The 14,340-nt window shown below is 38.1% G+C and overlaps 1 protein-coding gene across 11 annotated transcripts in view; it reads left to right on the top strand.

Moving 5' to 3' along the window:
• The first annotated feature begins 6,890 nt into the window (after positions 1-6,890).
• Dgkb (diacylglycerol kinase, beta) overlaps positions 6,891-14,340 on the top strand; it is a 756,364-nt gene continuing 748,914 nt past the window's right edge. For 5 of the 11 annotated variants that reach the window (XM_087554406.1, XM_087554413.1, XM_087554409.1 and 2 more), the window contains exon 1: positions 7,335-7,646. The gene's annotated coding sequence lies outside the window, so the exon portion shown is untranslated. 11 annotated transcript variants of the gene reach the window in all.

Raw genomic sequence — 14,340 nt, forward strand, 5'->3', positions numbered from 1 at the left:
CTTTTGGAGACAGAGGGGGATGTGGAGGAGGAGGTATGGGATAAGGGACAGGCAGAAGGCAGACTGGGAAGGGGATAGTGACTGGATTGTAAAAACAAAATATTAAAGAATAATAATAAAAAAGAAAACCATTCAAACACTAGGTTGAATATATGTATTATTCATTAAAGTATAAAATTAAACTTAGGTTATTTGCATTTACTTGCTTAATGTGTTTGCTTAATCTCTAATACTACATATGTGCGCGCGCACGCACGCACACACACACACACACACACACACACACACACCATAATAGTGTACATGTAAAATTCAGAGGGCAACTTACAGGAATTTATTTTCTTCTTACACTATGTGGGTCTAGCATAGCGTACTCAAATATTTGGACTCAGTTATAAATGTCTTCTCTATCTCTGAAACACACTTTTCTCCCTTTCTACAAATGACTAAATCCTGTTCACAACACTTCATATACAGCTATGAAGCAGAATCTCAATAGCATAATGTATCTCAATGTCATAATGTATATATGCTATTAGTATTGATAAGAATAAACAGGCTATAAATATTTAAATAACATATAAGAGAAATTGGAAGAATTTAATTGATAAAGCACCTCCATTCAAGGAATCCTTTTTATGCTGTTATTTAATATGACATTTTAAATGTGGTTTTAATATAGAGACAAAAATTTTTCACTATAGGATCAAATGAATGGTTTTATCAGGCAGAGCTCTCTGGGCTGTGTAGGTCACATAGATAATTATGCTTTTCGTTGATCAACTCTTCAGGCTGGAGGCAGAGAAATTTCACAATAAAAAGCCATTACAGAAACATTAGAGTTCAGTTTTAAGTGATTTAATTGAGCCTAGAATGAGGTTTCCTTTAGCAAACACATTTTATTATCTTAATATCCATATTTATCTTCCAGCCAGTAGAGACTGAGCAGGTTAATTGAAGAAATGCTTTCTGTTTTCTGCAAGTACCTTCAAGGACAAACACTATGCAGATGGCTGATTTTCAACAGAGGGTAATGATAATAAATTCCATTATGAAATTTCCACAATCATACTGTAGCTATCTTTTCAACAGTGTGCTATTAAATCTGCCCACCGCTTGCCTACCTGTTTTTAGTGCATATTGCTTATGGCTTTCAGCCCCATCACAGATTTTCTGGCTCTTGCTTTCAGGTTATCTATTTTTCTTGAAGTTAAAGGAATATATATTTCAGCTCAATTAGAAAAAATTAAATCACTGTAAAAGATAGAACAAAATGCGATTCAAGCTCCACACTAAAAAAAAAAACAAAACTCCATTTCCACATAAAACATTCTTCTTTAAACTATACACATTACTAATCAGGTATGATCGTTTAAATATCTTAAAACTAATGTGTTTATTTTATTTAAATTTATATGTATATATTAAGGCAGTATTTATTAATCAGAAACAATCTGTTCTGTTATAAACATGACATTTAAAATTAGTATTTGGTTCTGCTCTATATCAATACAATTGAAAATCTAAATAATGTGCTATATTGAGCAGTAAACCATTGTGAACATATTCATATAAGCCCTATAAAGAATCAAAAGCCACTGTGTTATGTAATATAGTATGACTCCTTCAAGGAATGAGTTGCTGTACAATCCACCTATATGGTTTCTAAGAAAACAATAAAGACAGTCACTCCAGAATATGTATGTCTATCTTTTTGTTAACCAGTGACCTCAATAATAAAGTAATGGCTTGGAATATAAAATATGACCTTTTCAGGAACTCCATGTTGACGTCCACTGCTAAATCAATTATATTGTGCTCTACATCCATCATGAAGACAGCAAAATAAATGAATAGACCATATTGCAGTCTGCTAATTTCCCACATAAAAGTTCAATTGCAGAACTACAATTTCTCTGTCATAGATTTCTTACTTCATGTTCTAAATCCTTTTTGCTGCATTTCCTGCTGCTCTTTAATTATGTACCTAACTGAGGGTTTCTCATATTGTGTGTTCCTTATAAAAGTTGAACTAAATAGCTTCATTAATTTGTGTTATTGATTATGGCTCGTGTGGGTAACTTTATAACCCAAATTACCTTCTTTGAGACATAGGACAGAATTCTTTTTGTTTCTGATTTTAAAATTATGCATTTTGTCCTTAAATGAATCATTTAGATTCTCCTAGCTCTAGTCACTTGTAAATTCATTTACAAATCATTAAGCTAAAATTAATTGTGAGCTAGGTACTTAAAGTTTTCACCTAGAATTTACATTTTGAATGAAAGATGATACACTAGCCATGAACATCACTATCTCCGTGTGTGTGTGTGTGTGTGCGTGTGTGTGTGTGTGTGTGTGTGTGTTTATATGTGTTCATAACATAATCTCCATGTACTGTATTCCTTGATTTCCTCAGCCACTCTTTTATCAGGTACATACTATAATTATTCTGTTTATTAGTGAATAAGATAAAATAGGAAAAGGCAATTTTCCAAAGGCCACATCTCCTTGACCTAGTTGGAACTTGAAGTGTCTGATTTGTGTAAAGACAGAAAGCACAGTGGGAAGACTGCTGGCATGGTTTCCCAGCAGTAGGCATTAGCGATCTGTTTGCTTGCCTTCCTCTGCTGTAAAAGATGAGAATCAAATTAGATGACTTCTAGGGCCCAATCAAATCTAATATCTGAAGATCGTTATTTTTAAAGGGAACACAAGAGAATTATATCTTTTCTGTATATCTCCTAACCTTCCAACCTACATACATTATTCATAGTTTTGAAACCAATATAAAAGTTCTCAATGGAGTATTCAGTTTACAAAGAACTTCTCCTAGCTCAGGTCAAAATTAATAAGAATTAAATCAAGGAACTAGGAATTTAAAGAATTTGATTTTTCTGAGCCTTAGAATATTCAATGTTGAATGTAAAAAAATACATTTGTTTATAGAGTCTATACCCTTTAAAAGCTGACTTTATAACAAAATGAAATGTTTCATTTTCCACTTTTTTGATGATGATAATCATTAGTACTAGTGCATAAAATTAACATGTCATATCATTTTTAAATATCAATTTGCAATGATAAAGTAATTATCTATCAAATGTAACACGATACCTGATTATGTAAGCAGTATTTTGTTTTGGTTAAGAATTATATTATTGATAGTGAAAATAGCTGAATTAAAGCTCTTATGATTTAGGAATGCAGCCACATCCAGAGTGTGTAAGGAATTACTTTTCTTAAACCTTTGAAATCCAGTATTCTCAAGAATGGCAGAAGATTTGGAAAGGAGGTGGCATAGAAAGCACAAAAATAGGATTCAAAGGACTAAGAATATCTTGATGTTACCTCTTTGTGGATCTACAGATAAGATTCTTGGGAATTTATTAATTGTATCTGGGGTCTAGAAACCTACTGTTGAGTAATCCTGGGGGGCAGATATTACTTATGCTGTGCTGTTAAGTTTTCAAGTGATACACCTGAATAAATAATCAAGTCTGTGGACCAGTCCAAGTGAGTTACATAATTGTAATGTTCCATGTAGCCAATAGCAAACTAAAGGAGGGAAGAGTTCAAAACCCTGCATCCTGAAGTCATAAGTTACTGCACTTGCTCTTTTGCTTTACTTATTCATAACCTTCTGACTGTGTAAAATAACACTATAAACATTTAGACATACCTAAGCATGTATAAGTGAACTATATAAGTGAAGTTTTTGGTTTGTTTTGCTTTTGCCACTATAGACCATTTAATTTTGTTTTGTTTTGTTTTTCTAGGAAAGAATTATTGTTAAAGACTTTAGATTGAGATGTCATGAGTTGACAGTAAAAGGGATTTAGATGAAAATTAGGATTGTTTTACTTAAGGTACAGAGATGCTGTGTCAATATAATGTTTGCCATACTGTCTTGAGTACCCGAGTTTAGATCCTTGGAATGTATAAGCAGAATGAGATTCATGCCTATAATCCCAAAGCAAGGAGGATCCTCAGAACATTGCAGCAAGGCCAACTGGCCAAACCAGTGAGTTCTAGGTTCTTGAAAGACCAGCCTCAAGGAACAGAGTCTAGAGTGATAGAGAAAGCTATTCAATGTTGACCCTGACCTCCACCTTCATGTGTAATATCTATATGTGGACTCACACACACACACACACACACACACACACACACACACACACACACACACACACGAGAGAGAGAGAGAGAGAGAGAGAGAGAGAGAGAGAGAGAGAGAGAGAGAGAGAGATAGAGGGAGACTCACTGACCAAAAACAGGTTTTTTGATGTATCATATATACTTTTAAAATGAGTATTTCCAGGGCAGTTTTAATTTTCTTTTGCAATTTTAACTTTATAAAGGTACTAATTTAAATGTTTCCTTAAGTCTAATCACAGGAACATGTTAGAGGAAAAAGAGCCCTGTGAATTAGTCATCCACTGGTTTCCTTATGAAATGGAAAATCCTCAGCTGAAGATTTTCCTCCTCCATTACCAAGCTTGATCATTTTGTCAGAAGAGCTGGCATCTGTTTGTTGGTTGGTTGGTTGGTTGGTTGGTTGGTTGGTTGGTTGGTTGGTTGGTTGGTTGAGTGGTTGGTTGGCTGGTTGGCTGGTTGGCTGGTTGGTTTGCTTTGGTACATCTCAACAATAGTCAGCATTTTTAAAAAGTACTTAACTAGAATACAATAGTTGTTACAATTATTTCGGTATCTTGTGTCTCTTATGTTTTGACCAACTTCAGATGCGAATGTTAAAAAATCTCTCATAAATTGCTCCTTTTACAAGAATGTTCCATTACTTTTCCTACAATTTGGATTTCAAAACAAGGGTAAAGGCGAAGACAAGAAGCTCATGTGCTAAATAGTGGTGACAGCCCCTTGGAGGCTGGTGCAGGACGACCATGAGCTGGAGGTCTGCAGGACGACCATGAGCTGGAGGTCCACTGGAATCTTCCAGACGCTGCGGGTGTTTGGTGGAGTGAGTCTGAAAGCGAAGCTCAGCGGATATAACCAGATTTCCTTATCCAAGCTTGGTTCTCAGAAGTGGAGATAACTTCCCTAAACGGTTCCTGCTACTCGCAAGTATGAAACTTTAGAATTTACTCCTTGTAATTTGAATGATTTGTATTTGTATGTGATACTTAACCAAAATAAAAAGAAAGAAAAATATATATAAAGAATTGAAATGCAATAATCTGTAGAAACACGATTTATTAAATTTTTGGTACTTAAAATTTCTGGATATATCTTAGTACATTATATATTTTTTGAACTAAAATATTGAACATTTATTTTTCACTTGGTTATAGTCCATTTTTGGTAAAATGATATCTCATTAAAATTGATAAATTCTTTGTTCATTAATTAGTCCTTGTTTACCTAAAAAACTATCATTTTCTTATATAAACAAATAAATGTTGCTTTATTGATCCTGGTGGCTTCTTTTTATTTCTTTTGGACTTAGGGTTTTATGATTTTAGGTTTTGAATTTTTTATGTTTCTATCTTGTTTATCAATGACTGTCCAAGCCCTGTGATTGGCTATAAATATGTCAGACATAAAAAATGCTCATCTAACGGCATAGTTAAAGGTGTGCATTATAAATAAAATTGAAGAGAATTAAGGTTATTCTTAGCTTAGAACCTGCAAACTAACAATAGTGTGAAAGCCCTGTTCAGTGTGTGTATGTGTGTGTGTGTGTGTAAAGGGGAGGGGGAGTAGGAGAGAGAGAATAGAAGTGTTTGAGTGTGTGTGTGTGTGTGTGTGTATGTAAGAGAGAGGGGGAGGGGAAGTAGGAGGGAGAGAGTGGAAGTGTATGAATGTGTGTGTGTGTGTGAGTGTGTGTGTATGTGAGAGAGAGGGGGAGGGGAAGTAGGAGGGAGAGAGTGGAAGTGTATGAATGTGTGTGTGTGTGAGTGTGTGTGTGTATGTGAGAGAGAGAGGGGGAAGTAGGAGGGAGAGAGTAGAAGTATATGAGTGTGTGTGTGTGTGTGTGAGTGTGTGTGTGTATGTGAGAGAGAGAGGGGGGAGGGGAAGTAGGAGGGAGAGAGTAGAAGTATATGAGTGTGTGTTTGTCACTCATTATTTCCAGTCTATTACAGAACAATAGCATGAACATAAACTACTACTAGATCAGAGAGTGTTAGAAAGTGAGACGCTGCTAGCCATTTGTGATCAATGTGGGTGTCTGTAATTTCTACTGGCTAACCGTTTTCATATCACTGGGGACCACAGAGTAACCAATGAGAGAGAAAGTGTGTGTGTACCCATAGAAATAACAGGTAGGTTGCCCCCGAAATGATATTCTAGAGAGTGGTGCTGAAACAACAGAGGGGATCTTGTAGGGAGGGTGAGAAACCCGTATGTCAGTGTAACCTTACTGAAGGAGAGTGAGCATGCACCTTAATTGGCAGCAGGGTTTGCACTCATGGACCAGGGTAAATTGATGTTATATTTTTATTATCCAATACATGACTTTTATCACATGACTCAAAAGCCATCATTATCTGTGTCCCGATTACAACTACACACCAATTTTCTTCTTCACCATCAGTTAATTGCCTGTGTAGTTAATCCTATCAACCATCCAGTCACCTGCTCTAAGTCACCAAGCAGGGATGAGGCAAGGGGAGAGCATTAAATGGATGAGGTGAGTGGGCAGCGACTGAGTAGCCAGTCCGAGTATAATTTAGTAATAAGGAGAGGGTAGTCCAGCATCAGGTTTCTGCTGGAGCGACAAATGTACACTAAACGATAGGAATTGCAGAAAATCCAGCTCGAAGTCTCAATAACAACTCCTGATGGCTTCACTGTTTTCCCAACCTTCTGATCATAACTCAGCCAGCAGTTAAACAGCTGGGAAGCCCTGTCTCCTTGTCTTATTTCCCTCTGTGCTCCAAGGGCTATAGTAGCAAAAGCAGCCTCAGCAGCCAGGCAGGGCTGTAGCTTGCAGCCAAGCAGACCGCCGCCGCCTCATCACCACACACACACACACACACACACACACACACACACACACACACACATTGCACACACATCCCGAATCAACGCGTTCTCACACAAATTCTGGACCACGACAGATGAGAGAAGAGCAATAGGCACGGACAACAGGTATTTCCTCTCTGACAAATTCAGTTTCATTCCCGATACTTAGTGCTTTGCATAAGGAAAGAAGCCTTTGCAATACCTAGCTTGTGCGGACTACCCGAGGACTGGAGGTGGCCTCGGCAGGGGAGGGTGAAGTGGGAGGAGTGAGATGTGGGGAAGAGAAGAAGCCAAAATTGACTTTCAGGCTCCGGAAGCCTCCAGCTCTCAGCCTCCGCTGTTTTTGAGTTGCAAATGATCTGGGAGTGGTGGGTTGCAGGCAGCCCGTGCCGTCGCCTGGAAGAAGACTTCCATCTTTCAGTCACTAGTTCCAACGGGCCGTGCGTTCTGGAAGGGGGTGGCAGCAGGGAGGAGGATGCTCTGAGCAGAGTTCTTGAAGCTTTGCTCTTGGGGGAAGCCGGGCTGTGTGGGAGCCTTCTGACTGAGAGGAGAGCGTGTGAATTGGAAAGGATCCTGAGAGGCGGCTGGTCCCAGTTCCTCTCCGGAAAAGCTGTCGCTCTCGCTTCAGAGATGCGCCTAGCCTTCGCCTGCATCACGCTGCAGTAAGTTCAACTCAGCACGGTTGGCAGTTTGAGTGGCCTCTGGGTATGTGGTGCGGGGGAAGGGAAGCTGAGAAGAAATGGCGAGGAAAGTTAGGAAAGCAGAGCTTCAGATTTTCCACGCAAATCTGAAAGCATTTTGTGTCCCTGACTTCTGTGCTAGTTAATCGGTCGCCTTCCTGTTATCTGCAGCAGGGAACCTAATGTTAGCTAAGTCTGGGGAAAGTGCTCATTTCATTGTGATTCCAGGCAATGAGACTGGCGAGCGAGTGTGACCTCCCGAAAGTTACTGACGAGATAGAAGGTTGCCTGTGGGGGCGGATGGTGAGGAATCGAAGAAGCCGGCTTCGATTTTTAAATGCCCCGATTGTCCTAAATTCCATTCTAGATTCATTTCCTAATTTGTAAACAAAGAAGCAAACAAAACAAGCATGTCGTTTACTTTTATAATATTAAAACTAAAGGTGAACTTGATCTACAGCTAGCTGCTTAATGACAGTCTGGGCGACTGACACGGATGATCTGGCTAAACATTCAGATTCTTCTCGGTGGGAGGGGTGGAGAGCCTCCAGGGTTTTTCCTGCTACCATCGTCTCCAGCGCCTAACCAGTATCATTTGAAATACTTACGATTTGAAAGGGCTGATTTTACACGTAGATGCCATTGTACTTAGCTACTAAACAGGGCTGTGTTCGCTGGCAGAAGAAAATGAAGGCTTAAGAACTTTCCAAAACAACTCCAGCCAGTTTATTCAAAGTGCAGATAACCAACTCTTTTAAAAATAGGTCAGCATGGGCCAGCCTATTGTAAAGCAAATTACCGAATAAACAAGGAGGTTGGCAGAGTCCTAAAGGTCCTTTCTAAATGGAAAATAGAAATTGTTAACTTAAAACAGTTGAGATTATCTGGCCAGTTTTTCTCTCATGAAAAAATCTACCCCACAACCACCACCAATTTTTTTTTAATGACAGGAAAAAAAAAAAACCGAAGGAAAAAAAAAACTTAAGTAGAGAAGATGTCTTCTACTTAGTTGAAGGATTGCTGGAGAAATGAGTGTTTCACTATATTTTATTCCAAGAAATATTATCGTTACAGCAGAAGGTACCTAAAGGCTCCAGGACTCGAGAATCTTCTAGTACATAATTGTGTATATACGATCATAGGTTTTATAGGTCAAAGTGGTTTCAAACTTTTGAAATAAAGTCTGTGTCCGATGTGACTTACACCTGTTCTCCTCCCCAGCTCTACAACAGGAGGACTAGAATTTGAGGCCAGGCCAAGTTACACACGGAGTTCTAGATCATGGAGTGTGACACTGTCTAAAATTTAGAAAGAAAGAAGATACTAAAATTAGAAATTGTTGTGAAACGCGATGTAATTCTAAAATCTGCTGTTATGAGAAAGGAGGAAATCCATTTATCCTGTCAGTTTAGTCTAAATTTGTCTGACTCTTTTCCTAACCTATCTGACCTATTACTTTATTACAAATAAGACAGGTCAAGGAGTAACCAAAATTATATCGACTAGTCAGCCACTCATTTCAGAAATCTCTAAATATAAAGGCTAACTCAACGTTTGAGGATTTTTTTTTTGTTCTTGAAATATCCGACTATTTAGGGATCCATTCTGCCTATCAAAAACTTTCCTGCATAATCCCTGAATGTAACCCTCTGAAAGGAGGAGTAGCTTGTGATCCAGGGAATATGTTTGTCGTGGTTCTACATATGCAGGGGTCGTAAATACATAGCAATGGAGAGAGAGAGAGAGAGAGAGAGAGAGAGAGAGAGAGAGAGAGAGAGAGAGAGAGAGAGAGAGAGAGAGAATCCTTACAAAACTGTTAGAATATTCTGTGGTGAGTTTCCAAGCAGTGACAACAGACACTGAGTGCTTGAAATCAGATATTCAGCTAATTGAAGGGAAACCTGGCTAAGAATCCCACAGTCATCTATCAAGAGTTCTTCAAGAAAGAAGCTTGTTAGAGCCAAGTTATAGCAATGCGTTTACTTCATGCTTCGCACTTTTGTCATACTGCAAGAAGAGTATGTACTGCATCGGGGAAGACAATTGTTAAAAGCACTTTGTAGAGGAATTATTTTCATTTTCACACCATTAGTGAAATTTGTTGCAACCATATCTGGCCTAAGCGAGAAGCTTGTGACTCATCTTTTGCCTTGCATGCTTTTGAAAGAAAGATCTAGCTGTAGTCAGAACTCTCAAAGTTAGTCCCTGAGTCTAAATCTACCTACTAATAATGACTGGGGCTATTCCCAAGCTAGGGAAACCATTTGAACATTATCCTTTCCTGGATGGCTCCAGGATCAGAACTGTATCTGTATATGCATGACAGCTACCGAATCTCTATAGAAGCAATACCTGCAGCCAAGAGCACGTGCCCAGAGGAAGCTTCAGGCAAAGTTGTGAATGATATTCTTTCTGCTTCCTGTAAGATTTTTCTCTTTCTTGAAACCCTGACGGGAAGTTTAACCTCACGTAAGCGTTCTGTGGGTAAAGCATGTTGAATGAGTTATCTTATTGATGGGATAAAAGCAATAGAAGGAAGATATTTCCTACCATTTAAAAGAAATTTCAACCCAGGATTGACTTTAAAATGAATATATGCAAGACACTAGAGTTGACAGTGGTTGGCTTTGATAACCTCCCTGGTCTGCGTCCCACTCCTCGTCACTCTGCTACCTGTTCTATTAAGAGAGAACTCCGATGAGGCTCAGATGGCTTTAGTGTATCATTTTTGAAGGCACTGGCATTTGGACGTACTTGAGAAATCATGCTAGGTAAGAGAGATTGCCTTGCTCTCTTTATACTCAAGATTGAAACCACAAAAATTGGAGTCTAAATTGACCCCAAGTCCGAACTTGGCATAGTCACTGTTCCGATTTCTGTCTTTACAAACTGTAGAAATGAAACTGGGGTGGGTGCCAGGAATCAAAAGATGATGGGGCTAATATGGGAGGAAATGATTTGAAAGTTCCAAGAGGGAACTCCTCCATTGGGAGCTGCTGTATACACATGGGTACCTGCTTTATCCTGTGTGTCATGGAAATACAAGTTCTTTGGGCTGTGTTTAGGGTAGATTTTAAAGTCAAGCATAAAGCAGAGACTCAGACATATCCTATAAAGTTTGATAGTAAAAATTAATTAGGTTTCCCTTTGGGCAATCCTTACATATTTTTAAAAGAAGGAAAAGAAAACGGATAAAGAATACCGTGTGGAAGGACCAGGTGGGGAGATAAAATGATGGTATGCATGGAATACCTAAGGTTCTTGCCTAATCGTTTCCTAAAAGTTTGCCAGGTAACTAAAGGCCCCCTTTAATTAATGAGGATAAAAACAAAATGATTCCCTTAGGGAAACTGTCTCATGTGAAGGAGCCTTAGCCTGGCTACTGTCACTCATCGTCTTCCCACAGAGGCAAACAAGCAAGAGTGCAATGACAATGTTATAGGCTTAGAGCCAAACAATATTCCAGGATTGGTCTTTCTCGGCATGCTAAATTTAAACAGCAGACTTTTATTTTTCTTTAAGGATTATCTGAGGCAACAATTTGAAATGAAGGGTTCGCCTTTTAACAGGAAGTTTGCATCACATTCTACATGTAAAGCACAGTGTCCTTGACTTGGTTATTTTGACTGACAGCTGCCAGTCACACTAAATGCAAGGAGCAAATATTAATTCAAAAGTCAGACAGTATAGAAACATGCTCGATACACAGGATCCATGCTACAGAACTGTTCTCGTGTGTGTGTGTGTGTGTGTGTGTGTGTGTGTGAGAGAGAGAGAGAGAGAGAGAGAGAGAGAGAGAGACAGAGAGAGAGAGAGACAGAGAGAGAGAGAGACAGAGAGAGAGACAGAGAGAGACAGAGAGAGAGACAGAGAGAGACACAGAGAGAGAGACACAGAGAGACAGAGAGAGAGACAGAGAGACAGAGACAGAGAGAGAGACAGAGAGAGAGACAGAGAGAGACAGAGAGAGAGACAGAGAGAGAGACAGAGAGAGACAGAGAGAGAGACAGAGAGAGAGACAGAGAGAGAGACAGAGAGACAGAGACAGAGAGAGAGAGAGAGAGATGAAGCAGGCCTTTAGTTCTGATTCATTCTCTTGTTATTTGTAACATTTTTTGTTACAAATGAAAGTGGAAGCAGAGCGTTAAGGGTTGATTTTTAAGCAGTTATTAACATTGGCTCCCGTGCCCATTGGCTGTCACCTTCTTATGACTTAAATATAATGACAGCAGCTATTATAGAGGGCTTCGTACATGACAGGGCTTTTACAAGCATCATGCATGTAATCTGCACTGTAACGTTAACTTGCCAATCCTACCCATATCCTTCCTTCCCATTATATAAAGGAGCAACCTGGAGGATATAAAGGAAGAAGGGTCAAGTGACTTTTTCCACAGTCACAAGTTGGTAGATGTAGATCTGAGTCTTGAATCCAGACAGGCTGTCTCTGCAAATCATGTTTTTAAATAAAAAGCTGCAAGCTCACTAAATAAGCCCTGGTGTTATTATAACCCTGAGAGTGGACACTACTCCTCACCTTCATTGTTTCTGCTTCCATTTCCTCCTCTGAGTGCAATTTATTTCTTGACCAAAAACAAAACAAAACAAAAAAAAACTCCTCTTGGTTTTCCTTCACACTGAAGTGTTTCCCTTCAAGGTGCATCTTTATGCTTTAAATTTCTACTTTAATATGAGACACAATGGAGATTCTGCCCGGATTATAACTACTGGCTCTATAATATGTGGGGTTACTCCAATTTGTGCTTTTTCTTGCCAGTAAAGGCAGACGTTATATGGTTTCCTTACTGAGAACAGGGGCTAAGACCTCTTGTTTATTTTCAAAGTATTAGCTTTACAGAGCCCAGTTTTGGAGCTTAGTAAGATTGATGCAACCAACTGAATTCAGCCTCTTGAATAAAAGGAAAACCCATTTCTATAAGGGTTAAAACTAATGTCCTCAACAAATCAGAAAATTATATTTGTCTGAGGCAGACAAGTAATTGGGATACAAAGGACTTATTAAAAAAACACTATAAAATCATTCAAAACACATTTACATCCCTCTGTAGTTTGGATTGTGAATCTATTATGCTAAATTCTTGGGAATTAAAGTGTGTTTCATATTTTGTGGGGCTATTTCTCTGTGTCAATAATATATCTTGGGGGATGGGACTTGCATCAAAGCACAAATTCATTTCTTATGCACGATTTGTACAAATATCGTGAAGGTTAGTTTACATGGGATCATCTGTACGGCTGTACCTAGACTTTGCATGTTATTGAGTTAGCAGGGAAAAGGTTTATGTTTCAGGTCTCTACTTAGGAAGCTCCTAATTTTGGAGCATTTTAGATTTCTTATTATGTATTTATAATATAAGAGATAGATCTAATTCAATAAATTAACATGTCATTTGCAAATCACAAATTAAAAATAGTTATTGATATCTAATTTTTGAGGTTGAAATATTAATTTACCTTTAGACAGACAATAAAACCAAAATGTCTGAATAAGGGAAGTATCAAAGGAGCTCTCTGCTTTGGTCATAGCACGAAGTTGAAAACAGTTCATTTATTTGGAAACAGGTTGTCAAATAGCCCAAGTCAGTCTCAAACTCATTACATAGCTGAAGGTGAGACGAAATGTCTCCTATTTCTTTCTCCACTTTCTAAATGTTGGCATTGCATGTGTGTGCTACCACATCTGGTATCTGAGGTGTTCAAAGTCAACCCTAGGATGTCTCGAAAAGTAAGCAAGCACTCTACTGTCTAAGCTACATCCCCAGCCTGAAACAAAGCTTCCAGATCGTTTTAAGTCTTAGATTTATTAAAGCTATGGTTTCAGCCTAACCATAACTAACTGATGAACATGTTGTTCATGTCTGTCAGCCAAACTTTGCATTCATCATTGCCACCAGAGGAGAAACCAGAGTTAATAAAGGGAAAAATCAGTCTTCAATCTGTCTTCCAAAGAAGTGCATTCAGTTCTTGTGATAATAAATTCTACTTTTCTTTTACATATTTAAATCCTATGACTATGTAAATTCAACCTAGCACATGACTTTTCAAGTAGAAGATGTATTTCACAGTCCCTTCTGAGGTCAAATTATTCTATACTATTCTTCTCTCTAATTCCCATAAATCAGTTATCACATAAGAGTTTTAATCAGTAGGAGGACAGGTCGGAAGAGAAGTGAGTTAGTGATTTAAAATGTCTTTAGAGTTTCATTAAATGAGTAATCACAGTATGATGTTCCCCTAGCAAAGCAGCTGGTCCTTGCTTTATAATTTATTTTCTTTGCTTTTAGACAATTCCCCATTTTGATTGTTCATGATGAGATAGAAATATAGATAACGGTTTGGAGAAAAAAATCAACCTCACATACAACTGCTCAATATACGAAGACACTAATTTGAATTTCTTTTCATTTATTTCTTAAATATTGTGAAATAGAGTTTAAAGCTTCCGACTCCATTCAGAATGCCAGCCTGGACTCAATACTTAATGCCAGATTAAACATCAGTCTAATATTTAAGTGTGGCTCAGATTTCTTTTACAATAGGCATAATAAAAATAAAACCTACTTCACATAAATATTTGCTCTAATTGTGTATGTTGAGGTTTAGGAAAGAATATTTGTAATAAATACTAAAAAAAAAATGAGGCAGTGGAGAGGAC

This window comes from Rattus norvegicus, chromosome 6 (assembly GCF_021556685.1).
Source record: "Rattus norvegicus strain SHRSP/BbbUtx chromosome 6, alternate assembly SHRSP_T2T, whole genome shotgun sequence".
In the NCBI taxonomy this organism is placed as follows: domain Eukaryota; kingdom Metazoa; phylum Chordata; class Mammalia; order Rodentia; family Muridae; genus Rattus; species Rattus norvegicus.